Source organism: Drosophila kikkawai, chromosome 2L, assembly GCF_030179895.1.
Source record: "Drosophila kikkawai strain 14028-0561.14 chromosome 2L, DkikHiC1v2, whole genome shotgun sequence".
Taxonomy (NCBI): Eukaryota; Metazoa; Arthropoda; class Insecta; order Diptera; family Drosophilidae; genus Drosophila; species Drosophila kikkawai.
In genome coordinates, this window is record NC_091728.1 from 6,971,473 (window position 1) to 6,997,819 (window position 26,347).

Below are 26,347 nucleotides of genomic sequence, written 5' to 3' on the forward strand. Positions count from 1 at the left end.
GAGATGGCAGCCAGAATTTTGTAGATACGAGGGAAAAAAATACCCAAACCCCTACATCCAAAGGAGGTGCAGAGTAAATAGGAGCACCTGAGCAGGAGTAGGAGCAAAGCTGAAACAATGGGCATAAATGCAGGGCTCTGCAGCCACCTCTCTTCGAAATGGGGTTAATAAAGTTGCGCATGGAAGGGTCTGAACAGGTCGGAGCCAGCACTTGAAAAAAGCCATCATCAATCACTGAAAAATACCGCGAAAGGTGTGCGTGCTATTTCCGAATGATTTTAGAATGCGTTTTAAATTCTCAAAAATCACATTTTTCTACTTTAACTTGTTAACTATTTGGTAAGCTGAATGGCAAAAGATATAAATCATTTCTACCAGTGTAAGAGCAGTCACCACAGGAGCCACAACTGCAGCTTGCATGCAATTTGTGCGGTAAACAAAGTGCCGTAGTCGCAGCCGGAGGACCTGCCGTGCTCTACCGTCCCGCCAAGCCCCGAGTTTCGAGTCCGAGCGGGGTGGTGCCCAGTCGAGTGCATGCTCAGTGCACTGCCCTGCAGGTGTGCTGCAGGGAGCCGAGCATGTGCCACCATGGGGAAGGTGTCGCCTCTGTTGGCTCTGCCCTGATTTAGCCTCTTAGTTGGAGTGTGTCTGTGTTTGTTTGTGCGTCTGCTGTGGGTTATCCCTGGCGCCTGTCCCAGAACTTTTCATTTCGAAACCGATTCCATATCGGTTATCTGAATTATTTTGGCACTGAAGCTGCGTAAGCTACAGCCGCGAAGTCAAGGCTAGCTGGTTGCCAAAAGGAAAACTTGACCCATTTGGCATGGTTTACGCGGCTATGCCTGTTATGAAGCACTGGCTGTTGCGTAATAATGGTTTTTTAATATGGTTTAAGCCAAGAAATATAAATGAATGAGGGTATGACAAATTCAAGGAGAAATTCAGATGGTATAGTTTCTTAAAATATAAATGAAAATGGAAAAACAGCTGTTAAAAGCAATGTAAGGATCGGAAGATTATAAGTATGATTGCTTACTAAAATTACATATTTTTTAAAGAATTTAATAATATTATTTTAGCTTAAAATATGTTTAAAAAATGAAGTATTTTGATAGGGTTGGTGGCAACATGGCGTATGAGCAATTTCTCAAACTATGTATGTATAACTAGCTAGCTTTTTTTGGTCAACCTTCTTCCCCTATATCTTTTATTCCAAAGACTTATATAAAGATCTAATAAGTAATAAAATAAGTGGTTAAATATATTGTATATCTTGACTACTTTATAATTTCAACTTAAAAAACAAGAACTTTATTTTTAACCCCAATTTCTATGCCTTTTTAAGTGCCTTCCCATAACTGTTAAGCATTGCTTCTGAATCCCAAATCGATCTTTCGATTTCCAATTTATTGAGCTGCCTGACAAAAGCAGAACAACCCATTTTATAGATATTCCGGTGCTGTGTGTGCATGTTCGCCGAAAGAACGAGTTTTATGCAACCTAATTAGATCCCATCACCGCTGTCCGCTGACTTCACTGCCTTTGCCTGACAACTAGTGGCATTTAAACACCATTTGTTGTTAGGGCAGCGTAATCAATGTTTATGCATTTAAATTTTAATTGAAAGCACACACAGACAAGCACACCGCACACACTCTCGGGGTGAAAGGAAAAAGACAGAGTAAATACAAACACCGTTAACGGGCGGTTTTTTATTTTGCTTTTTTTTTTGCATTATTGCCAGCAACTTGGCAGCATCATTGATTTTTCCTCTCTGGCCTGCTCTGCCACCGCTGCTTTTCTTTCATTTCCTTTTCGGCCTAATGTTTCGCTCTCTCTTTCTTTTCTCCACTTTGTTATGTTTTTTCTTCGGTTTCTTCAGGTCTCTGTTTTCTCTGGTGCTGCTTTTCTGCCAGTTTTAGCCATTTTCACTCTGGCTTTCCAAATTACTTTTGGCCCGGAGACTCTCGGCAGCACGTGCATGCAAAGGATATATGTATGTACGTAACCCCTGTCTTTGGAGCGACTCCTGCCAGCTGCTGTGGTGGCACAGTTACCAACTCTATGTGTGCTCCGACTTTTCCGAAAGGGAAAAGGGAACTGGGGGAATGAGTGGAACAACGGAAAAGTGTGTGCGTGTATTTGTCTCGCGTGCCCCACAATCCGGGGGGAGGTTGTGTGTACAAAGCAGGGGCGGGGGGATGGGAAAATGGCTTCAACCGGCTGCCATAACCCCTCGTAACGAGGGACAACAATTTAATTTTAATTGCCGTACTTTTCAGGACCCCTCTCGTGCTCCTCCGGCACCTCCTACTGCTTCTGCTGCTGTCGCCGCTCAAAATCGATCATACGCACCGTGTGCCGGATGCCCAAAACAAAACAAAAAGCGATACGAAAGAAACGAGAAAAACGGGCACAAGGCGGCCAGCCAAGAGCAAATGGGGAAAAAATCAATTTGTATTAAGAATGAAATTTCGATTTGTGTTCGACTTTATTTGACCACGAATGGAAATCCAGCAGGACACACACAGCGCGTGTGTGTTTTATGTGCCGCGCTGCGCCGCCCTGCGCTGCTCTGCGGGTCTGTGTGCTTGCCAGCTTGGTCCTTTTACATAATTAAACGGCGGCACGCGTTAACTGGGCTTTAAACCTGCGGGGAAAAATGGCAGCAGGCAGGCAGCTGCTTTAAGGGGGCACTACGGACATGGACACTGTTCCCATTTGCCTGGACTCTGCCTGCAAGGACAAGGAGGATGCCGAGCCACTCGGCCATGATTTCCCCCGAGCTTTGTTTTCGCCTTCTTCCACTTATCATCGCATCAGGATTTGCTTTTTCTCTTCTCACACATTACACACTCACGCTCAGCGCACTGACCAGCGGCAGGATCACAGGATCTGGCTCAGCTCTGCACTATTGGCCTGGCCCCGGACTCACTGGGAGCTATGCAATCCTGGCTTCCACAAAGCACTGACACAGACACTGGGCGCACACAGGACACAGAGGACACACGCGGCGAACGCAGAAAGAGAGACTCACACGCAAGGGCGAAAGGCTGGCAACTAATTTGGGTGACTGCCTGGCAGTCGCGGCGAGTCGCTCAGTCTTCGAGCCGTTGGTGCTGCTGCACTCGAGCTGCCGAGTTTCCGAGTTCCGAGGAGGCGGTGTCGCGTCCCACGCTCGCACACCTTCCAGTTCCAGGCCTAGCCGGGTTTGCAACCCTTGGTCGAAAAAAGCTTGCAGCGCTACGGGGTTAAACGGGGCCACCCTCAATTCGAGGCACTCAGAGAAAATATTTTCTTGAACAAATGGGTTTAACAAATTGTGATGTCTTCCCCCTGGAAACCGACAAAAGCCCGGAGAATTTTATTTGCCTTCTTTCTTGTCCAGTTTTTCGAGAATATATGTATAAAATTCTTGAAATATATTAGATTATAATGTAATAATAAACTTAAGAAAAACTGAAAAACAAGTCTAAGATATAGTTTAATTAACATTTTTTAAGCTTACTCTTGAATATTTTTGTATACCGTTATGTAAAACCTTAAAAAATTACTTTAAACTTCCCTACTAAAAATGGTTAAGTGCAATATCCTGCTAAGAGAGGTCGCAAGCTCCCGAGCACGACCTATCCCAAAGCTTTTTGGCTCAATTGGCATCCACACGCGGCGCCTTCCAGTGCGCAGTGTTGACTCTGCGCGGAATTGGCGCCAGCACGTGCCACGCCGCAGTCCAGCTGTTGGTAACCATAACCCACCTCGCCTCGGCTCGCCTCCTGACCCTGCCCAATGCAGCCCACTCCTGCTCCTGCTCCTGCTTCTGCCCCCCAATCCCCATTCCCGCTCCCAGAGGCTATTCAAATCAGAGCCGAGCTGTGGGTTGACTTCTGACCATTGATGGTGCACGCAGGCGGGTCAAACGGCGGCTCCCAAGGAGTCGGGGTCGCATGCACTCACGGGCTGGGCCCCAAAATAAACCGAGCAGGAGCTGGAGCTGCTAAACTGGAGTAACTCCAACCCCTGCAGCCCATGTCGGCCCTTTGCCGAAGCATTCTTTATTGGCTTTGGCTTTCCAATTGGGTTTTTGGGTCAGCCTTCAGCCCAGCAAATACACACACAACCACACACATATCGCACGAAAGGATGCAGTCAGCTCAAAGGATCTCGGACACACACCAATCACCCAGCCTGCCACGAGGACACTACGCATACTGCAACTGACACTTGTGGATCGATGCCAGAGTGTCCTGCATCGCACTCACTTTCACTATCCTCCAGTAATTACTTAACTTGATTAACGGAAACTATTTGGGAGATTCAGCATGTCAGAGGCCGGCCTAAAGCCAAGTAATTGAATATAGTTAGGCCTCGAAGCTGGTGAGATAGTTGGCTTACATAAAATAATGCAAAGCCACACAGGATTCAATTATATTGGGCTTAGCTTTTAGCCAGCGAAATTCAATAATTTTCTTGGTTTAAACTTACTTTGAGGGCTGTTCGGAAAATATAATAGTTTTTAAGGCTCAGAGGTCGAAGTAGAGCATAGTGCTAATTGAATTATGTTAAAAGTTGCATTTTCTTAAATTTATAAATAATTAAATAATAATTTAAATTGTAAATATAGCAATAGATGCATTGCTGCTCCTTTAAGAAACAGAGAACTAATTAAAAAATGGTAGCTTTTTATAAATACGTTATAAGAAAGTTTATAAAATAGATTTTAAATTAGTTTTCGATTTAATCACAACTAAAAATATTACAAAAAATCAAATATAAATCAATTTATGCAACCTTTAATAATCAAACTGCCTTAAATTACATTTACAAGTAATCACTTCTGTTTTTATTATTCATAATTCATACATATTTCAAACACTCATATAACTTTATTTAAAAGTTAAAAACAAAATGTTTTCCAAATGATCTATCCCCTACCATATTGTCCCCATGCCGTTTATAAAAAACTTACAAAAAACTAGTATAATGCTCCATTTTCAATGACCAACGAAATCCATCTAAATTCCAAAGATTCTGAGATTACCATCTAATATGTGTGCCTTACAGCTTACTTGGCTTATTTATTGTGCGGCTGTGAATCATCTAGTGAATGGAGAGTCCTCTGGAGGAGAGGCAAGGGATGCAGCTCCGAGGACTTGACGCATTCTGTGAGCTTTTTGTTCCGAATTCGATGCCCCGGGCCAAGCACTCGAGCCCCAATGGGCAGGACCCAATGCCGGCGCATCCTCATCGGGCATAATTCGTTGGATCCGATGGATCATCATCACAAAAGGAAAGGCGATGTCATCGGCGACAAAATGCAGCAGAGCTTTCCCCTAAACGGAAGGGGGCCCAGGCCAGGCCTCTAAACAATGCCGACCAATTTCCAAAACAATGTCAGCGTGCGCAATTTTAATGATTGCAGATATTTTAATGCGGCACCAAGTTATTGTTCTCATGCTGCTGATGTACACTAAGAAAAATCAAGACCAGATGGGGTGGGTAATAAATTGCTGAAATGAATAAAAAACTTACATATTTTTAAGCATTATTTGCATAATAGTTTTATGTTTATCTCAGAAAAATAAATTCTCGTCTCTATTAGTTGATCAAGGTAGAAAAAGGTGCTTAAATATACTACTACCTAACTTAATATAAATTTTTCCAAGTGCCTGTTGTACTGGTAGCTGCATCGTCAGCAATGGGTGGCCAAAACAGTATGAAAATTTCTATAAAATTAGTTCATCCAACACTACATGGCCTCGCCTGTCGCAGCGTCCTCCTCATCGGATGAATCGATGGATGTTTGGATGATTGGAGTCGATGTATGTAAGTGTTTTTGCACTGCGAAACTGTTTTGGGCAAATGCAAAATGATTGATTGACTCCCGGCATCATTATTATTAGCATTTTTGGGTTCGGGTCTCCGTTGTGCCTGCGTTTCTGGCTAATTAACAGAGCTCTGGCTGGCCAACTCCGATTTTGGTGCTGGCCTGGTTCATTCAACCCACCTCTGCGGTGCTGATGGGTGAAGTACAACCGTTGGACGCGACTCCCAGCAGCAGCTCACTAATTGAAGGCGAAGAGGAATTACTAGATAATTTTAATGTGTTACGGTAGCCCGGCATTAGCATTAGCATTAGTGGCAGCATTAGTCCAAGCCAATTTCCACTTCGCATTTTGGAATTGATTTTTCAAGATTTTAGCTGTGAAAATCATCGGTGAATGCGATGCCGTTTAATCACCGATGCTTATGAGCATTAAAGTAACTGAGGAAGATAAGTGGATCCTCAGGTTCACATTGTATTTTTATTTTTATTTATTATTACGAAACAGTTTAGCTATCTTATTAATCTATAATATTAAATATATTTTCATAATATTTTTAGATTTTCTTACACAGCAAATAAATCTTTGTATTGGTGTCCTTTAAACCATAATGAATAATAATTAATGTCTCTATATAATACCTTCATTCCATTTTATAAGAGATTGTGAAGACGAAAGAATTTTTCATTATAGTGTTAATTATGTGTTAAATAATGAATAGTTTATAGTTGTACAAATTCACAAGAGCTCAAAACGATTTAAGCTACAAAATAATTATACCCATGTATTACGGATTATTATTTATAGAACGCAAGTATTTACTTGGCATAACGGTTTCATAGTTACTCTAATATTATAAATTCCTTAAAATAGTATTGTTATATAATTAAATAATTATATATTTGGGCCTGTTAAGCACTCTACTATATCCAAAGACTTTAAAACTACCAACTTTAAGTTCCCTAAAAAGATGACCATTTACATTTGAGCTTAATTTACATCTCGTTTTGGCCAAATAAAACCGGCAGCTGTAAACTTAAAATTCGTTTTACAAACATCTATAGACTGCGTATAACAAATGTATTCCAGTTATTGAATTTTATGAGTTATGCCCTATCAAAGCTCGGAGGCAACTGTACCTAAGGTGGTTGCCTTGTGCAATGTGATCGCCGCCATTTTGGAAGCGAGCAATAGAGCCAACGGCACTTTATTCGTCGACTACTACGATGGCTGACACACTTACAATTCGTGCATATAAAGCACTCATACCATTGCATATACCCACATTACTCACAAACACAAACAAAATAGAGTCTTGGATCATTCCAATTCCAGTCGCTTTCCCACTTATTTTACATAATAACAACCACACACAAACCATAAACTGGTACATACCACCACACACACAATCGGGGTACTAATACGCTTATAAGTCTTTATTTGCGTGCTTTTGTTGGCTATAAAATTGTTTTTTCTTTATCATAATTAAATTCATGGTTCGTGTATCATCTTCAAAAAACCAAAACCGAAAGAAACACTCTCGGGATCTTTCTCGCTCTCCCTCTTTCTCTCTCTTTCTCTGTCTTTGGGCACTTAATTCGTGAGCCGCAAGGTGAGTTGAGCGTATGTTCATACCTATGTATGTACAGTCATATTTACCTCGATCATTTCTATTGTCCACACACGTTCGCTAGACAAGGCCAGCACGAGGGAGAAGAAAGGGAGGCCAGATAGCGTGTGTGTGCGTCGGCGTTGCTGGAAGATGAACTGATGCTACAGTACAATTACTATTATAATCGTTACAAAAGTTCCAGTATAAAATATGTACATAAATATTAAAAATTAAAACGCAGAGGAAAAACTGAGACTAGTCTAGATATTTATAATCTAGAAATCTATCCTAACCGAATAAATAATTTAAAAAGTTAATGTTTTCATATGTATAAATTCCCTAGGGAAAAATAAATACAAGTTTGATATTTCCATTAGTAATAAATTCTAACCAGTAGATATAAACGATAAGAAAAACATTTGAACAATATCTTTATAGGAAAAGATATTTCACTTTTGACAATTTCAAGTATTCTTTATGATCTTAAAATAAGCACATTCTCGTCTAACAATAACCTCTGGAAATAAAAATATATAAAAATTTATATTTTAAAGAAAGAAAATTTATTGTTTTTATCAACTTCTTTTTGGTCTTAAACTAACTTTGTAAGTTGGTTATTACTTTTTAGTGTTTCACCATTTGTCGCTTTTACTTCTTTTATAAAATCTTCATCTTTTCCAGGGTACTAGGCCTCTCGATAGTGTTCCCACCATTTCTACTTTTAGTTGTGGTTGAATTTAATTACGTCGCCGCTGGCTTTACGAGTTCCATCATCCAATCTAAGGCCGTGGGGTAATTTCAAGCAAAACGAAAGCGCCACCCATCCGAAGATCTCATTTATAATGCCTCTCTATTTTAGACGCCCTCTCCGCATTGTTCAGGTTTTCCCCCACAGACTTTTCACGTACAAGTAGTATTTCTTTTGATAATTTCATAATCATGTTTCTATTTTTCACATTGATAACTCAACCGGAGATCACCGGAACTGAGAGCTTTATGCGGCGCAGCTTCGAGTGTCAATAACTCATCGCCGACATCGAATGCTGGTCGCCAACGCAAATGCTTTCCCCTTACGAAAAGGTACAAGGAAAACTAGGAAAACCCGCTTGGAATTGCTGCACGAGCTGAAAGATAAATGAAATGTCATTTGCCCCGTGTGTTCTGTAAGATATATACTGATATATTCCCCTATTAGGTCCTCGAGTACGCAACCTGGATGACTCCATTAGGGGAAAATTGAGAAATCTGCCAGATTTTAAATCTTGATCAATGCTGTGATTTGTTCAGACTTTTAATCGATATACATGTTAGGGAGATCAGACTTGGATTTTTCATTTTAATTACTAGATATTAATCAGGGATAGATTTTTTAAGCTCTTTTAAGACGTGTGTTTGGGTAATTTAATATTTAAAACAATGAGAAAAAAAATAAAATAATTATTTGAACACCTTGTTTAGAATTTTAAAAAATTTTACTGTTATTTTTTTTATAAATATATATTTTAATTTAGTTTATGGTTTTCGTTTACTTTCATTTACAAAATAAAACTATAAGGCTTTACGAAAGAAGAATTCCATTAAATTCTAAAATATTACTTCATATTCTTGCTTTGTGGACCTCAATAAATATATATTCAAACTTAATGGTTTAATCTAAAAAGAATATTCAAATTCACTGACATTTATCAACCAAAATGTAGACAGCTAAAAAAGTGAGCAATGGACCAGCACGAGGAGGAACCATTTGGAATAATATCAAAATCACACATATGTCATAAACAGATGCCATTAAAAACAACCTGAAAATACTGATTCTTTCTATTAAAAATAAACTTAAACCACCCACGAATTTAATTGTTGTTGTTCTTATTATATTTACTTTTTTAGATTTCTTCGTAGCAATTTCTTTCGACTATTGAAAGGCGTACAAAAAATCATTTAGACAGATCGTGGCATTAAAATATATGTACACATGTGCATATATGTATATGCCGAAAAATCAAGCGCAAAACAACCGAATATTTTAATTAGAGTGTAGATAAAAAGCAGCAACAACAAAGGAAACATTCAACAAAAAATAAAAAAAAAGACGAGCAGCGGCTACAGGGAAAGGGGGATGCGATGCGAGCGGTGGCAGCAACAAATATTAACAATAATTATACCCAAAATATCAAGGCGCGACACCTATTCCATATAAATTTTAGCTTTCCACAATTTTTTTCTTCGTTCACTCTCGATAAAAATAACATTCCACACGTACACAAGCGAACGAAGGGGGGTGGTAGGGCGGAGAAATAGATTTGGGGAAGTGAATTTCGAACAGTACCTACCCATATATACTCATACATATACATACATATATATATAAAACAAATATCGTAGTGAGCGGGGGCTGTGGGTAAAAATAAATACAAATGTCGCCGGCATCAATAAGATATAAATTAAAAGTGTACTACAATCCCAATGTTAATTAGATAAGCACGAATGGGAGGAAAGCACAAGGGGAAGACGGCGAAAAGTGGAGCGAAGAATCGTACAATCTTCACTGAGAAGAATGTTAAAATCTATCAAATAAACTGGGGAATATAGTATAATTTTCTCTCTAACACCTAATCTTTATCAAAGATTCCTGATTAATTTTTTTATTTATTATTTATTGATAAGCTTATTTTATTTTTGTTTCTAATAATATATTGTTAATTAACTATTATTTTATAATATTAATATTGTTTCTCCGAGTGCTATTATCTTATATACCTTGGCGATGATCGGTTCAGTCCAAGGCCTTCCCGCTCCAGTACTATTTAACGCTATCCCCCTCCCACAAGATATCATACCTCCTATCCGATTTTGTACCTCCATCCAGCCGAACTTCACGCGCTCCACTGGATGCGTTTGACATGCTGTCGTGTATCTATTAGATACATTAGCCACCGCATGCCGCCAGATCCATCCATGCTGCATCTACGGATCGCTGCATCTTCTTCGGGCTGCCCCAGCAATTCCAATGTTTTTGTATTTGAAGTGTTTTTACACGTAAATTTATTTTGTTTTTGTCGCGTTTAATAAAGTCACTTTTGCTGTGGGGTGCCGCCACCTTATAGCTTTCCCCAAAAGCAGCAGTCAAAAGTGGGAGGAAAACTTTATTTATTCCAGCCCCAGGCAACTTAATGACTTCCTGCAGGGAAATCGGGGACAGGGCGAGATTACAGTGCGGTAGCAGTGTTATATATCATGTGGGTATATATGTACATTATTACCAAGCAGTCTAAAGTTTTAAAATTATTTTATGAAATGCCTAAGAGTAAGTTAAATAAATTATTAGCGGAATATATATTTTTTATTTCTTATAAGTTAACAATTTACAGTTTTGGATCCTCACGAATCTGACAAATCGAATCTGAATAATCACTAAAGATTTTAATATTTAAAATACATAACTAAAATTCTATCATTATAAAATAAATAAAACATCTTAAAAAATGTATATAAAATTCTTAGGTTATCTTTTCATTGAATATATGATTAAAAATTAATTTAAAAATTAACTATAAATAACTATATAAGAAAACATTGTAAGGAAAAGGTATTAACACACTTAATCCGATTTCAATATATGAAAGTATTTTTTTATCCTATTGTATTTTCCAACAAATCAAAATAACTAAGCTTTTCGAACCCGGAATAATTTTTATATCTTTATTGAAGTATTTGTATTAAATCCGCTATTAGGTATCTGTGGGTGGAATTTACACAAATGAAGTACATTTGTGCTGCGTCATTTGTATTACAATTTCAAATGATCACTTGATTTATTTAAATCCGTTTGAATTACTCACTAGATATTCTCATGAATTATAGCCGGTTTTAAAGTACTAACCAAATTGATTATTGTCAATAAGATATTAGTGAAGTACTGAGGAAAATTAATTTAAAACTAACATTTTTAATGTGAAATTACTTTAATAATTTTATTAAAATATCTCTATCTTGTCCATAAATTAATTCATATGTTCTCTTAAATTCTTTAATTATTGTAAAAGAAGAATTTTATAATTTTATGAGGATAAAAATTATTTGTTTAAGATTTAAAGGTATTTTTGAAAATATTGCTTCTTATAGTTAATCTATAGACTAAAAATGCTTTTATTTTGATCAACTTATTTGCATTTAGCACCAGATAAATCAGTTCACGTCTTCTCTTCAATCTCCACTCACTGCTACCATTTCTCCCCAATATCTTGGCAGCAATTCTGCAATTCAATTGGTCGGCTCTCCCTTGCTCTTTCTTCGGTCTTCGCGAGCGTTCTTCTCCGTCTTTTCTGCCGTCTTCCTCTTGCCACTTTGTCTAGTTGGAAAAGTAAACACAGTCTGATTGTGTGGCTTAGATAATAGTAGGCGTGTGCGTGTGCCTGTGTGCGTTCTGAAGGGGCTACCCAGCAGACAAAGAGCGGTCTTAGTGCGGATGGAAAACTTCCGTTTTGAATATTTTTTACGAAGTTTTGGTCTGCTGGGCAAATGAAAACCCCCTTTTTGCACGCAACATGTTCGAACCGAACATCGAACATTTTAGTGCTCAACGCCGCTTCGTGTTTTCATTTGTACCACGAAAACAGGAATCCGTAATTCTTATTACTCGCAGTAAGATTCAGTACAATTTCAGAAATCAGACGGGCAGCAAGTGTCGTAATTCAAGTGCGGCTAATTTGGCTTATTTCAGTGTTTTTGGCACTTTGTTTTGGTTTTATGAGACTTTGTGTTAATCATTACTAAAAAAAAATAAAAAAAATAAATAATCAGGAACAACAATAAATTTACAACAATAATAAAAACAAAAGCATACCAGAAATTAGAACTATTAAGTAACTAAAATATAATCAGAACTACAGAACGTTATTAAAACTAAAAAAAATTCAAACAATTTACTTATTAAAATAAATATTTAAAAACGAAACGACATTTACATGAAATAAAAACAATAATAATAATAATAATAAAAAAACCAAGCACAAAAAAAAAACAATTAAACAAAGTGCAATATCAAATTATCCAACAAAAAGTTATAAAACTTCAACAAACTACAAATAAATCATAAAATAAACTGTGTTATTGAATCTATAAACTTTGGGTTAACTAAAAACTTAGTGAAAACATTTAGTTGAAAATTAAAAACTGTGAAAATAAATTCCTACACACATCCGTTATTATTTTCTATATAAATTATGGAATTGAAAATTAAACAAATTGTGAAAAAAAACATTAAGAACAAAATATTATAAACCTTAAAAATTTCTATTCCAAGAATTAAGACAGAATAAATAAAAATAAAAGGAGAAAAAACAATAACTGCATCCAATAACAGCAAAGCGTCGGCAAATTGACATAAATAAATAAATAAAATCCACTGCCTTTTTGACTTTTTTGCTCTTTTTTACAACCTGAATTTTTATGAATGAATGCAGCGGAAAAAAAACCGCAACGTAAGAGCGGGATAGAGCGAGTCGCGTGCACAGGAGCGAAAGAGCGTGGCGACGGGCAAAGGGAAAAGCGGACAGGTTGTCAAAGCGGGGGCGACAAGAAGTCACCATTCGATCCGATTTCCCCGCCCACCGCCACCCACTGGCCCCATCATATTTTTTTGTTTTCTTTTTCGCTCATCACTTGTCACTTTGTTGTTATTGTTGCTCTTTTTTTTTCCTGCCTTACGTCTGTCAGCGGCTGTCGCACTCAAACAGTCACACACACACACATAGAAGCAAATAAAGCGACACTCGCATGCAGCAATTGTTGTCGTTGCAAAATTAATAACGGAAGTTGTGCATTTTATTAATAAAAACGAAATTCGCTCAGAACCAGATTCACACAATCAGAATCAGAAAAACCAGAACACGAAACGAGCTGCGAAAAAAAACCAAGCGGAAAATAAGAGAAAACACACAAAAAGTGCAGCGCGCTTCTCTATTGCTTCTTCGTTTTCGTTTTGCTTTCACGCTTCTTGGAAAATCCAAGAAACCAAGAAATTGGCGCTGCTGTTTTAGTTGTTTTCTTTTCGAATTCGCCCTTTTCATTACCTTTATTGTTGTTGCAGTTGTTGTTGTGCAGTGTTGAAAACCCAAACTAAATTCCAAATCGGCTAAACCAGAAAGAAAAGTGCTAAAAAAAGGAAGTCTCATCATTCATATACACAAAAAATAAAGAAAACCCTCACAAAACAAATAGAAAAAAAGGGGCGAAATCCTTCGAAGAACCCTTAGTGTTTCAAAAGTGTTCAAATTTTAAAATTTTTGTGGCGTTGCCCTCCAGCGTTTGAAATAAAATCTCAAAACTGTGACCGTGACTTTATCAGTGACTGCAACACTGCATCAGATTACTTTTGCTAAAGAAAAATCAAGGAAACAGACATAACAACCGGTAAGTTTTAAAAACTACAGTTTTGAAAATATATTTTAATCAAAGAAATAGTTTTAGATATGGAAAATTTTAAGGTTTGAAAATCTACTTTTAAGGGGATCATAAATTCACTTTTTGGAAGAATCAAATCTTTAAAAAATTAGGTTTTTGAAAATACTCACTTAAAATATATTTTCCATGTTTTGAATTGTAGTTTGTTTTATATAACAAGCCTGTGTCATTACGATACACCTTATAGATACATTATAAAATAGTAGTATCTTAATTAATGCAAGTGCTTTAATATATCATATCAGCAAGATAATAGTTAAACTTTAATTCAAATTATAATAAAACATCTTTAAATTCGTAGAATTCAACGTATAAATTTTAGTCATATCAAAACTTAAAAAATTCCTAGTTTCTCGTTTAATATTAACCAGTTTTAGCCAAATTAAACTGATCCTACTGTAAATTAGAACTTTCTCACTTGTTTAGTATTTGGCTTAAACTTTTAAATGGCCAAGCGTTTCAGTCTCCGATTTTGTTTTACATAAATTAAATTGGGGTATCAAGTTTTTAATGACGCTAAACTTTATTTGCGATCTCTCCCAATGATCGTAAACCGAACTAAATGGCTTACAAATAAAAAACGGACTTACAAAAGGCGTTAACATATTTTGGGCGTCATAGAAATTTCTTTAAGCTGGAAAACTGCGATGTGTGAATCTCCGAATCGGTTTTACACGCTTCTATGATTGGCCCCGAATTGGTGTCCTCTTCGGATTTGATAAATGGATCTCTTGGCATTTTTTTTCGGGGGAATTTCGGGGCGGTAATTGCCAACTTATTTCAGTCAGTGGCAGAGTGTATGGCCAATAATGGTAATAGCAGCTAATGAACCTCGAGCTCTCGGTGGGATTTGGGATCTGGGATCCCAGTGAGATGCCGCGTAAGTGTGGATTCCTCGCCTCGACGAGTGTTGCTTTTTTTTTTCAACAGCGCTGAAAACAAACACAAATAGATGTGTGTGGAAACCTGTGAAAACAAAGGGGAAAACCGAGTGCAGAGGGGGCCAAACAATTAACGCGTCGCTGTAATTACAGCAAATGGTAAAATGGTAGAAAAAAAAATGTTTGGAACAACTAACCGAAAAGAGACACACACAAAGCGGTGTAGGGAAAAATACAAAATATTAATAATCAATAGCCCGCTAAAAGGCAGCGGCCAAGCTGGAGTCGGTCGAGTTGGTCGCGATGGTTGAGGCAATTTTATCGGTCATTGAACGACCAAGTCCGCGTCCGAGTCCAAGACCAAGAAAGACTTTACAGACACTGCCAGAGTCTTGGAGCTAGGAAATTATGGCAAAAACTCGAACTTGCCGCCGTAAGAAGCGATCGGTTTTTGGTTAATTACCCCGTCTTGGGCCCAAACCAAATCTCCGTTAACCCCCGGCAGTTAATTACATAAAAACAAGTGATTTGCGTGTGCGCTGCCCACCGGCATCGATTCCCCAGTTTCCAGCTCTACGTTTCTTAGATTTTTGTTCGGTTTTTATTTTTTTTTATTTTTTGTCTTCTTTCGTTGGGTAATTTTCAACTCGCCAACTTTCGGCCCCGGCTAATTAGCGGAGAAAATCTTTGGCAGAAGCCGAAGCAAGGCCCATTTGTTGGTTGAACTCTTTGGCGGTTGATTGTAGTGATTGAAGCACAGGTGAACTTTTAAGGAAAAAACCTGTGGCACTCATATAAATATGTAGATCATGCTTTCCATGCATGTTCTTACTGATAGTTTTCGGATAATTCAATCCCTTTGCTTTGTAGTTAATTGTGTGAGAAATAATATAATATGAAAATATATCTTGTTATAAAAATATTCTTCATTCATTTATATCTCTCTGACTTATCCTTTATCAATTTTTAATACATTTTCCCTCTGTTATATCCCTTAATTTTCGGTTAAAAACTGTGTGAAATGTAACCGAGAATAAAGCTCACTTTGGCAGTCAGTTTTTCGCTCTAAAATTGTGTATCATTTCATTATGTCTCGAATCATTGCCTCCCTCCTCGGTCAGCTCTCCCCCTTTTCTGCTAAGCTTCCGAATGACCTTTGGATGGCGCCGTCTTCTCCGGCCCATCAGTTTCCTGGCGTCCCATCCCCACAATTTATCATAAAAAATAAAACTTTTTTTTGGCTTTTTACGAACCTTTTCATGGGGTTTTCGGCCCCCCTGCGGTTAAATTTTTTGGAAGGAGGCGGGGAACTGGAGCTGGACAATCGGCGCCGTGACTGCGTTCTAGATAAATAAGCATTCTTAATTATCCCTTTGCCTCGTTCTCTTGGGTGGCAAAAAAAAATGTTATAAACAATGGAAAACCGCGCACTTAATGCGTTTTCTGTTTTCCACAACACATCTCTCGAGGCGGAGCGACGGCGGCGGCAGGGCAAGTATTTTTCTTCATATTATTCATTATTTCATGGCGCAAAAAGAAAATGTTTTTATTGCCTGCGAAAAAGGGTATAAAATGCCCCAGCGCCATTAGCCAAGGACCGACCGACCGCCAACAACAATTCCAATCAAAAGGCGGGCCAAAAAGAAATTTCAAAGTGGCCAAAAGGCGAGAGATATGCAGTGAAGGGTGGAATATACACTCGTACAATATATATTTTTGGGAACTCAGAAGGAATGCCGTCGGGTGGATGAGATTTTGATTTGGCTGTGGATTTCTGGCCCATGACAGGCCAGTGACTTTTCACTTTTTCGCATGTGAGCAAATGTGTAATTGAAGTTCCGCTCGGCAATAATGGGCCAAGAAACGAGCTGGGGAAACAAAGAAGAAAATTGGGCGAAAGGACTTCGAGGACCTGGCAATCGGATTCAATTGTTCTTCCTTCACAAGCCGGCGGCGGCGCCTTGGTCGGTCGTCCAAAGTCGTCGCGATTGCTGCCACATGAGTTGGCACAAAATCCACACACAAAGAAATCACTATCAAAAACTGCACGAAAAAGTGCAGTGAAAATGAAAATGATGTGGCACTTTCTCAATGCCTACACTACCTGCCATGTAAATCATCATCATCACACAAAAACATCCTTCGAAAATATTATTATTACTGCAGGCAGGAGCCAAAGGGCTTAGGGGGAATATCTGCATCGATTTGGAAAAATATTCTCATCATAATATTTGCAGTTCGTCTTCGGGAACTTGTAACGTCACCGATTTAGGGACGTAAGCCATCCCAACGTAAACACTTGCCGTAAGGCGCTGATTAACAGTGGGCACTCGATGGTTATTTTTGCTCAAGAAATGAGTAAAGTGTTATGAAAAAAGATATTGGGTGGCATATTTTGATTTAATTTAAAGGGTTTTTTTTAGTTCTATATAAATTATCCTTTGTATCCTATTAAGTAAGAAAAGGTAATTTATTTATAATAAAATTTTGTTCATAGTGGCAATATATTAAAATCTGAATCTATAATATCTTAGAATCCTTAAAATATACTGTGAAATCTTATAAATTCCATTGCAACGTAATCGAGAGTTTACCGTTAGCACGTAAGCCAACTTAAATAGTTGGCGTTACGAATTGCAGATTGCAGGTGAAGTGACTTTGTTTTCCTTGTGCCTCCTCTTTCTCCTCTTGTTCTTCTTCTTTTGCTGCTGCCCAGCCCACGACCTAAAAAAACCGATTTCTATATGTTATAGAGCGAGTGGGTGTGGGGGTGTGGGTGTAAGTGTGTGCTGTCTGTGTGTTTAGTATTATCAAATGCAATTTTCTAACGCAGTCGCACTTTCGACGATGACAGCAGCAGCGCCGCCGACGCTGGCAGAGGCAACGACGGCAACTGCAGCAGCAGCAGTTCCGAAACAACAAGAACAACAAAAATGATGCCCCCGAACAATTGCAGTTTTAAGTGAAAATAAAATGCATGACAACAGTGAAAAGCAGGGGGCGGCGGCAGCAACAACAACAATGCATGCCTAAAACCTAATAAAAATTCAAATTAACATTTGAAAGAGTGAGCCAGCATATAAACTGGAGCGTGAGAGAGAGGGAGAGAGAAAGCACTGCAACGAGCGAAAGAGATGGACGCAGGGAGAGAGAAAGAGAGCAGGCCAATAGAGCGAGACAGCGAGAGCGACGCATAGCTGAAAAAGCTTATGAAATTCTATTAATTTTTGAACAAAACGGAATGTAATCCCTGCGAATGACCCCCCATAGCCACCCCAACCACGCCCACCCGTCGCTGCCTCCTTTCTAATCGGAAAACCGAAAAGTTCCGATGATGCAGCAGCGTCCAAAATACAGTTTGTATGTTTGTTTTTGCGTATTTTGTTGCACTTTTGTTTTTGTGCTATCTCCGCTTTTGTAGCTGTATTCGCAACTGTGTGTTCTCGTTGTTGTTGTTGCTTTGGTTGTGCAGATTGCAGACACTCGCATAATAATGCAATTTGCCATCTGCCATTGGAACGACGCGTCGTTCAACGTTCAGCGTTTTAACTTTCAGTTCCGATTCAGATTCGACGTCACGCGCCAAAAAGACGTCGTCGACGTTGTTGTTGTCTCGCCTTTGGATGTGTCCGTGTGTCCGTTAGTCGGTGTGTCTGCTGTTTGTCTGAGTGTTTGTGTGCCTCTGTCTGTTTCACTCCTCTTGCATCCCCTGCCCCAAGCGTGCAAACTCTGTTTCAAATGTACAGTAGACACTCGCAAATGGGAGAAGCTTTCTATTATGAAAGGGTCTAGAAATTGTTTGTTCTAATATTCTAGATTTGTATCTAAATATTTTTTCTATAATTTATTATAGTTTATATTTATTGGGGAAAACTACAATTTGTAGTCTATATTTGAGCGCAGCAAATTGGGGCTTCCTATAAAAAAGAACATTTTTCGATGCTTTTTAGGGTCTTTTTATTTGAGTGACTACTGTACCAATAAGGAGGACACTGGTGCTGCACCGGAACACCGGGACTGCCACCTGCAGGCTGGCTGCCTGTCTTTGGCACTCGCACACTGGCAGTGGCCCGAAAACCAACACTCTCTCAAAGGACTCCCGTGCCGTGACTCCTGCCGTTTGATGTTTTTTTTGTGGGGCCTATTTGCTGCTCTCTTTGCTCCCGTTTATCGCCGCGCTGCTCCATCTGCCCCACCCGCCCCTCTCCAATCCCTCTTTCGCTGCTGCAGTTGAAGGCCTCGAAAATCGCCTTCGGCTTTTGTCGGCTGCGAAAATTCGCGACGCCAAGCGACGCATTCGCGATTCTTTTTCAGCCTTATTCTTGTTTTTTTTTTCGCTTTGTGTGTGTGCGTTGATTTTGCGATTTTTGTTTTTGTCCTTTTTTTCGCGCAGTTTGCGAGTTTTCCACGAAAAACAGCTGCAAAAAAGCACGTGTCATCGCTGACTCGCCCATTTCAGCGTGTGCGTTTCCCCCCAACCCTCATTTTCCTCCCACTTTACTCCCTTTTCATGGCTGCTTTTCACCGCTTTTACTCGGTTTATTTGATTTTTATGCTTGCGGATTTTCTTTTGATTTCGTCGTTCGCGATTGTTGTTCTTGCGTGAAAACTGTTTTCGTAGACAGGACAAATCGGGGAATCCCCACGATGATGATGATGATGAGATTATGACGATGTCGTCGGTTTTTGGCGGTGAATTCCCTTTCCCCCCAGAAATCACCGGATTTGCTACTGCAGTTCTTTGGCAGACTTTTGCCATTTTCTCCGCCGCAGCCAAATTATTGATTTGATTTCTCGATTTGGCCGCGAGCCAAGCACCAACTTACTTGGTTAAAAGCAAACAACGAAAATACTGCTTAAGATTGCACAAACACACACATAACGACAACACACAAAGGATACAGTGGTTGCTCCGGAAATAAGATATGACAATTAATTAATTAATTAATGTCAAAGTAATATTGTTTTTAAGGCAATGCTTATGCCTTAGAAAATGTTTAACAAATTTTACTTGGCCCTCACTAATTTTTATATAATGCTAATCAAGTGATATGCAAATCAGGATACTCCAGAGTTTAAGTCTCTCATAAAAATTTCATGAAAATAAAAAAAATCTCATGAAAACTCAATTAAATGAGTTTTTATTAGAAAAGGGTTTTTGAAGTGACCACTGTTTTCTACACACTTTCTCACACACAGACGGCCAAGATGATGGCATAACCATGGCACACCCAACGCCAAGACACCTCCCCCTCCCTTCTCGCCATCTCTTGGTGGTCGAATCGAAGCTGCAATAAATAAATGGCATCTCAGCCCCTTTTTTAAGCCCCTCTTTTCCACAAAGAAGTCGCCATTCGGACTGGCCTTCCTTCTATAACTAATACATTGCATTGGTGTTGGTGTAACTTGAGACTGACTGCTGCAGTTTGCGGGAATTCCGCTCTTGCTGTGGCTTTTCCTGGCTTTCCTTCTCTCTTCTTCGCCTGCTCTTAAGCTTTTCTCAGCTGAGGTTTGTTATTGTTTTTCTTGCCATTTTGCCGGCTGGCGGCCACATGAATGAAAATGAATATGAATATGAGTCGCTCTCTTCGCTCTCGCTCTTTACTTCTCTTCGCTCGCGCTCTTCACTTCTCTTCGCGTTCGTAAAAACTTCGGTTCGAGTTTGATACGATTTCGCTAAACTTCGTGTTGTATCGAACAAGTTTGAAGAGGTCTATGGTGAGAGGGGGTTCCCCGATAACCGGAAACGGAAATCATATTTGGGCAAGTTCTAATGCCATGAGCAATTGCAATTAAATGGCCAAAACGTCAATTGTTGTTGATACAACAACAAGAAAAAGAGACAAGAAGCACTGAGGAGCTGCCATTAACCGTTAATGCAGGGGCCGTAAATCGAATCGAAAAAGGAAGGTGTGTCACGCGGACTTATAAATAAAATTAACAACCAAAGTCAAGCGCGGGGGGTAAACGCGAGGTTAAAGCGGAAATATTTGGGCGACTGCTACTCCTCGTTATTGCTCCTCCCTCTGTTGCTGTTGTTGCTGTAATTAATGGCAAACAATTACAAAAAAAAGGAAACAAAATAAAGCAGACAACACACACTCAGCGGTCGAAAGACAAATGAACGAAGAAGAAAGCGTGGTGGAGGCCCCGACTGGAATTACAAAATAAAATGCGAAGGAAGAGCAAGTTAAAAAGTGAATTACCTGATAAAGGACAAAACGCGCGATTTGAGGTGTGTTTGCCGACCAAACAACCCTCTTCCCCCCTTTTTCTCTTTAGCCCACTGTGAGTCCACAGTCAATCCGTCCCGAGAACAATGCGTGTGTCGCGGGTTAAGCACCGGTGCCCAGCATGGTGTCTCCACGGTGCACAGTGGAGGGCAAGTGCAAGGAATTGTATCAAAAAATCGAAACAAAGATTTAGCATTAAACAGGAAATGTCAAAATTGTTTGTGATACGTTTTTCAAATACAAAACCCAGATATTTGAGATACAATATAACACCTGAAAGATATAACCCAGCATTCTTACGTCTTTATAGCAACTGTGACATCTCTTATCTCATTTCCATTTGTCCTTAAAGGCTCCCTATAAATTGTTTTCATTTTATATTTTAGTTTCAAACTTTGTTACATCATCCCTTTTTTCCTTTGTTCCACTGTGCCTATCCTTTCATTATTGGGTGCTCCTCACCCTTTCTCCTCATGTAACAGCAGCGGTCAGTGTCCAGCTGACTCGCTTAATTAATTACGCGATTGTATTTGTGACTAACTGCTTACGATTTCCTCTTGCCCGCCTCCTTCTTGGGCTCAAAATTCTGTGGTAATGCAATCGCTTGTTTTGCTTGTTGTGGTGGGGGTACTGCCAGGGGGAAGGACATTGGCAGCGGGGGCAAGGACGTCGCGTCACTGGGGAGAAATTAATACCCACTTAAGCTGAACTGGACAGCCGTTGCTTCTTCGGCTGAAGATTCCTCTTATTTCTTTTTTTTTTCCTTGTGTCCAGCTGTCGATTCTTCTTATTGCCAAAGGTGATTCACAATGCGCATAAATAAAGTGTTCTTCCAAGTATGGCAATGCCATTTTTACTTTGTTCAGACTTTACTCTCATGAACACCTTATTTCGACACCTTCTTCTTCTTCAATTTTCCTTAATTCTGCAAGTCCTGCAATTATCCTAGCTTGGTTAAGGCCCCCACGTCAATTATTCAGTCGCATTTTCGAAAAATTATGAAGTAAAAAGCGTTTTTATTACCGAAAATTACAATGTGCGAACGGAAAGAGGGCGGCTTACGGCGAACGGGTCAATGGCAGTCGCAGTGGAGGAGTACACTAAAGAAAAAACCTCAGGAATAATACAAAAAAACTGCGAATTTTTCATTAGATTCTTTGATAATTATATATATACCATAACTTTCCTTTAAATTTTCCCCTTAAAATTCTACGATTCTTGTTATCTAAGCAATCATCTGTAGTTGTCCCTATTCTTTCTCTGTAATATTTCAAGAGGACCAACAGCAGGCGAGGGTCCCCCTTCGATTCCAGCTGTCCTTCGGTCAGTCTAGCTGCTTTTGGGATGGTTGGATAGTTGTGGGCCCGTCAGCAAATAAACACTTTTCCTCCGCCTCATCCCCGGAAAAGCCAACGGAGAAGCATAGCGGGAGGTTAATTTCATTAGAAATTCATAATTTTTCTGTTTTTGGGTTCAGTGCGCTTGGGGTCAAGAGGGGGCATGCGGGGGAACCCTGCCCGACTCTGTCGAAGGGCGTTGCTTGGACATGTGTAAATGTGGGCAATAAAAAATAAATTTCATATTTCCAGCGCGGCTGCTGTTGTTGTCCTGTTCGTGTGGTTGTTGCTGTGTTATTATTGTCGTAATTTGTTTATAACGGTATTTATGAAATGGTCACAAGTCAACGCGTTCCAGCAAAAAATAACAACAACAACTAAAGGACTTAGCAACCCCTGAACACGCACCAGGCTTTCCCCATCCTGTGAGCCCCCTATCACCAATTATTCTTATTACGCCTATTACTACTTTTTTTTAACCACTTTCCATTGTTGCTGTTGTTATGGGTGTTAGAGGGTGTTCGAGGATCCTGGTTTTTCCCCCGCCGTGTTTTCTGACCTTTTATGTTAATCGCATTTGGCTTGTAGCCGGGATCAAGCTGGAAAGAGGGAGCGAGAGGTCTCTTGTAGCCAGTAATTGATATGCGTCCTAATCATGCAATCCTTTGTGTCCTCCGTCCAATTCCTGAAATTTCCACCCACTCGGCGGGGGGAAACACAACTTTGGTTTGCGGCTTGTTAGTTGTAGTTAGAAGAAGTAATTACAAGCATTGCTGCTGGGTTATGTTAAGGCAGAATGACGTCAGCCCTCAATTAATGATCGAGGAAAATGTCTGGAATTACCAAGCCATTTTTGGGTAATCAAGTGGTGAATCAGAATAATTAATGTGTGCAAAAATACGAGGGAAATAATGCAAGAGTTTCTATATATAGAAATTCAAGCTATTTTAGTTTTAGTTACAAGGAGAAGGCCACACTATAACAATGTATAATATGTATGGGCACATATGGTCATACTACTTTACTTTACAATATCACATATTTCCCTTAAAGCAGCATAGATCGACCTCTAACAAGATCCCTCTCTATATTTACTTCATCTGAGCTCTAATATTCCGTCTCAATAAACCCCTAAACCGTTTTAACCGAAATTCCACAATAAACTCAGCTTCAAACTGCGCCTCAGTTTCGGTCTCTCACACATATCTGGCATTTGCTGGCTAATTAATAAACTTTCACATATCTGATTTCGGAAATCTTTTCACTTGCAGTCGCTTGAATGGCTTGAAATCTAACCGAAAATCGTTTTATGTAAATTATCGAAACGAAAGAGATGTCGAGGAAGACACACACAGAGAGAAATAAGTCGTAGATGAGTTCAGATGCCGTGAGGAACGATGTGGGGAGTTTTCGTATAATTTATTGCATTTTGATAGTTAGAGTTTAATTACAGCATTTCACCCGGCGCATGTTCGCAGTGAAAGTGCAAGTGGAATACACAGACACACACGCTTGGCGAAGACTACCGATCCCGGCTACAGATTCGATCAGAGCCTGCTGGGCAGCGGTTCACCTTTGACCTATCGCCGCCCAGGTAGAAACAGTTGCACTTTTGCCGCTGCTGATGGTCGTGACCCCTCTGGAAATCATAAAACAATAAATCTTTTTAATATCTCTTCTTGTTCTTGGACCCGAATTCTTTGGGCCTCTTTACTTATACTACTACTTCTTCTTATTATTTTTTCTGTTTCGTGGGCGTTCGTTTTCCTTTTCTTTTCATTTCTGGGAGAGTTTCTCACGTCCTTCGCCGGGCTCCGGGAAGGGGTGAGGATGAGGGTGAGGTCAGCGAGCGGGGGCGTGGCCATTACTCAAGTTTGTGGATTTGAAGTAATAACTCAGTGCGTCATAAAAATTTTAATTGCTTTGGGTTTCTTCTGTTTGGCCTGCCTCCGCCGAGTGCGAAAGCAGTTCGGGTAATTAACATTAACCCAAAAATGTCCAAGAAACAAAGCCAGAACAATGCAAAGCACCCACAACAACATCGGCAACATCAGCAACAGCAACATGCCACGAACAATGAGGCAATAAAAATTGCAGCGCATAATTTTCCACCACCGAACCCTTTTTTTCTGAACGTTGTTATTGCTGAAAATTTCCACGCGTATCAGTAATTAGTTTGCTTATTGTTATTTTCTTTTTTTTTTGGGCCTTTGGTTTGGGTGTAAAGTTTGGGGATGTTTGGCGGGTTTACTACTTTAATTACTTGGTTCAACTTGTATGTCTTGAATTTAAGGGAGAAAGGATATTGATAAACAAAGAAATATATCAAAATAGTTTAAAAATAAAGAAAACCCTTTGCCAGAAAGACTTGTAAGCTCCTAGTCAAGTCAACTTTCAAAGGGTAATAAATAATACCTAAAGGTATTATAATCGTGGCTTATTTTTCCCTACAAACTCTTGCCGCTAAAATAATACGATCCTTAATCATTGAACACCTTGCCTGGCTGGAATTTGGTCAAGACATTACCGCCTAGAACCAAGATATCTCCAGGATTCCATTTTTCGATATCAGGACAAAGGGCAGAGGCGGTCATGTCAAGCTGGAAATTTATACGTGGGATCAAAAGGGCCAAAATCAACAGCAATTGTTGCACTGCCCTCATGTGAGTGTGCGAGTGTGTGTGCCTTTGAGTGCTAAGTGGGTGCAATTAGACCGTTGACCGGCGGAAAGAACAGGTAACAGGTTTACCTGCAATCGAATTTGAGTTTCGGTTCCCCCAGCATTCTATTCTATTTCTATTTCGGTTTCGGTCAATCTTCAGGGGCTTTGATCCTAATGCAACGAATTGAGCCAAGCATCGAAAGGTGGCAATAAATTCTGATTGCAATTGACACTTTTATCGCAGGCTCAACGAATCGAGAAAAGGGAATTTAAACTAACTTCTAATGGTCAACTGTATTCTTGCCTTTTCTTGTTGCAGACGCACGGAGATCAGACTCAAGGTTGCAGCTGAAGGGAGCTGAGGTGTAGCCACTGCAGTCACATAAATTCAGGGGAATAAAACAATAGAAGGAAGTCTATCTGCAGCAGAAAGCTGAGGCGGCTGCAGCTCAATCGAAATCTACCGAAACCCAGACGCTGCAAACATCAAGAGGCATTGCTACTGCGGCAGCATTAACCAGCAGCAACATGTGAGTACCACTCAAATTTCCATTAAGTGGACCGGGCAAATCAATTCGCTAATTGAATGCCGCGCAATTGAAAAGCTTCTTAATGTTGTTAAATGTGAACGAGTTGGCATACCCCGAAGCGGGTCTCCTCGGGCACTATGTACTCCTTCAGTGCCCCTTCCCGGTTAACAACCTTAATAGAATCAAAGAGCGACGCAATATTACTTTTAATTTGGCGTAATTGTGGCGGTCTCAGGCTCCCCATACCGCCGAAGCCCCACCCCGTGGTACAGAATCTTGTTTCTGTGCATATGCACTGGAAAAATATCTTTAAGGGTTCTTAAAATATGTTTTTTTAGAGTATTTTTTAAGATGATTAAAGGGGATATCCTTCAAGAATATGGTTTTTATTAAAAGTGCCCCAGTTTTTTCTTTTAAGATTATAATATTCTTGCTATAATCTCTTGAAATCCAGTTAAAGATATGAATTTTCTCCAGGTGTATCTCCTCCTACCTCCCCCTTTACACATGTCTAGTTTTCCCCCACAGATTTACTTGTGTCCGCGGCTCTATGGCAACAATACAAAAAATATAAATTCGAATTGGTCAAAGCAAACGCTAAAAAAAAAGAAAACAAACTAAGGAAGAGGGAGGATGGCTACCATAAAGGGTGTGGGTGGTGCAGGGGGTGGTGCCCCGGCAACGATGAAATCAATTAACCAAATGGCGCGAGTACTCGACTGCCGGCTGACTTTTGCATTGGTTAATAACCGCTTGCAAAAAAAAAAAAAAATAACAAAAAATACAGACATCCAGCAAAAAAGATAGA

At 39.5% G+C, this 26,347-nt stretch overlaps 1 protein-coding gene and 1 long non-coding RNA gene across 8 annotated transcripts in view; one reads left to right on the plus strand and one right to left on the minus strand.

Moving 5' to 3' along the window:
- Positions 1–12,061: 12,061 nt before the first annotated feature.
- ab (BTB/POZ-zinc finger protein abrupt) overlaps positions 12,062–26,347 on the plus strand; it is a 51,006-nt gene continuing 36,720 nt past the window's right edge. For 2 of the 7 annotated variants that reach the window (XM_017177251.2, XM_017177252.3), the window contains exons 1-2: positions 12,477–13,845; positions 25,329–25,539. The gene's annotated coding sequence lies outside the window, so the exon portion shown is untranslated. Of the gene's footprint in view, positions 12,176–12,476; positions 13,846–25,328; positions 25,540–26,347 lie in introns of those variants that run through there. The other 5 variants (XM_070287469.1, XM_070287479.1, XM_070287474.1 and 2 more) reach the window with 4 other exon arrangements.
- On the minus strand, positions 19,948–21,225 carry LOC138929018 (uncharacterized). Its single transcript, XR_011445440.1, has 3 exons — positions 20,984–21,225; positions 20,880–20,931; positions 19,948–20,818 (listed from the first exon to the last, which is right to left on the minus strand). It is a non-coding gene; the product is annotated as an uncharacterized lncRNA (long non-coding RNA).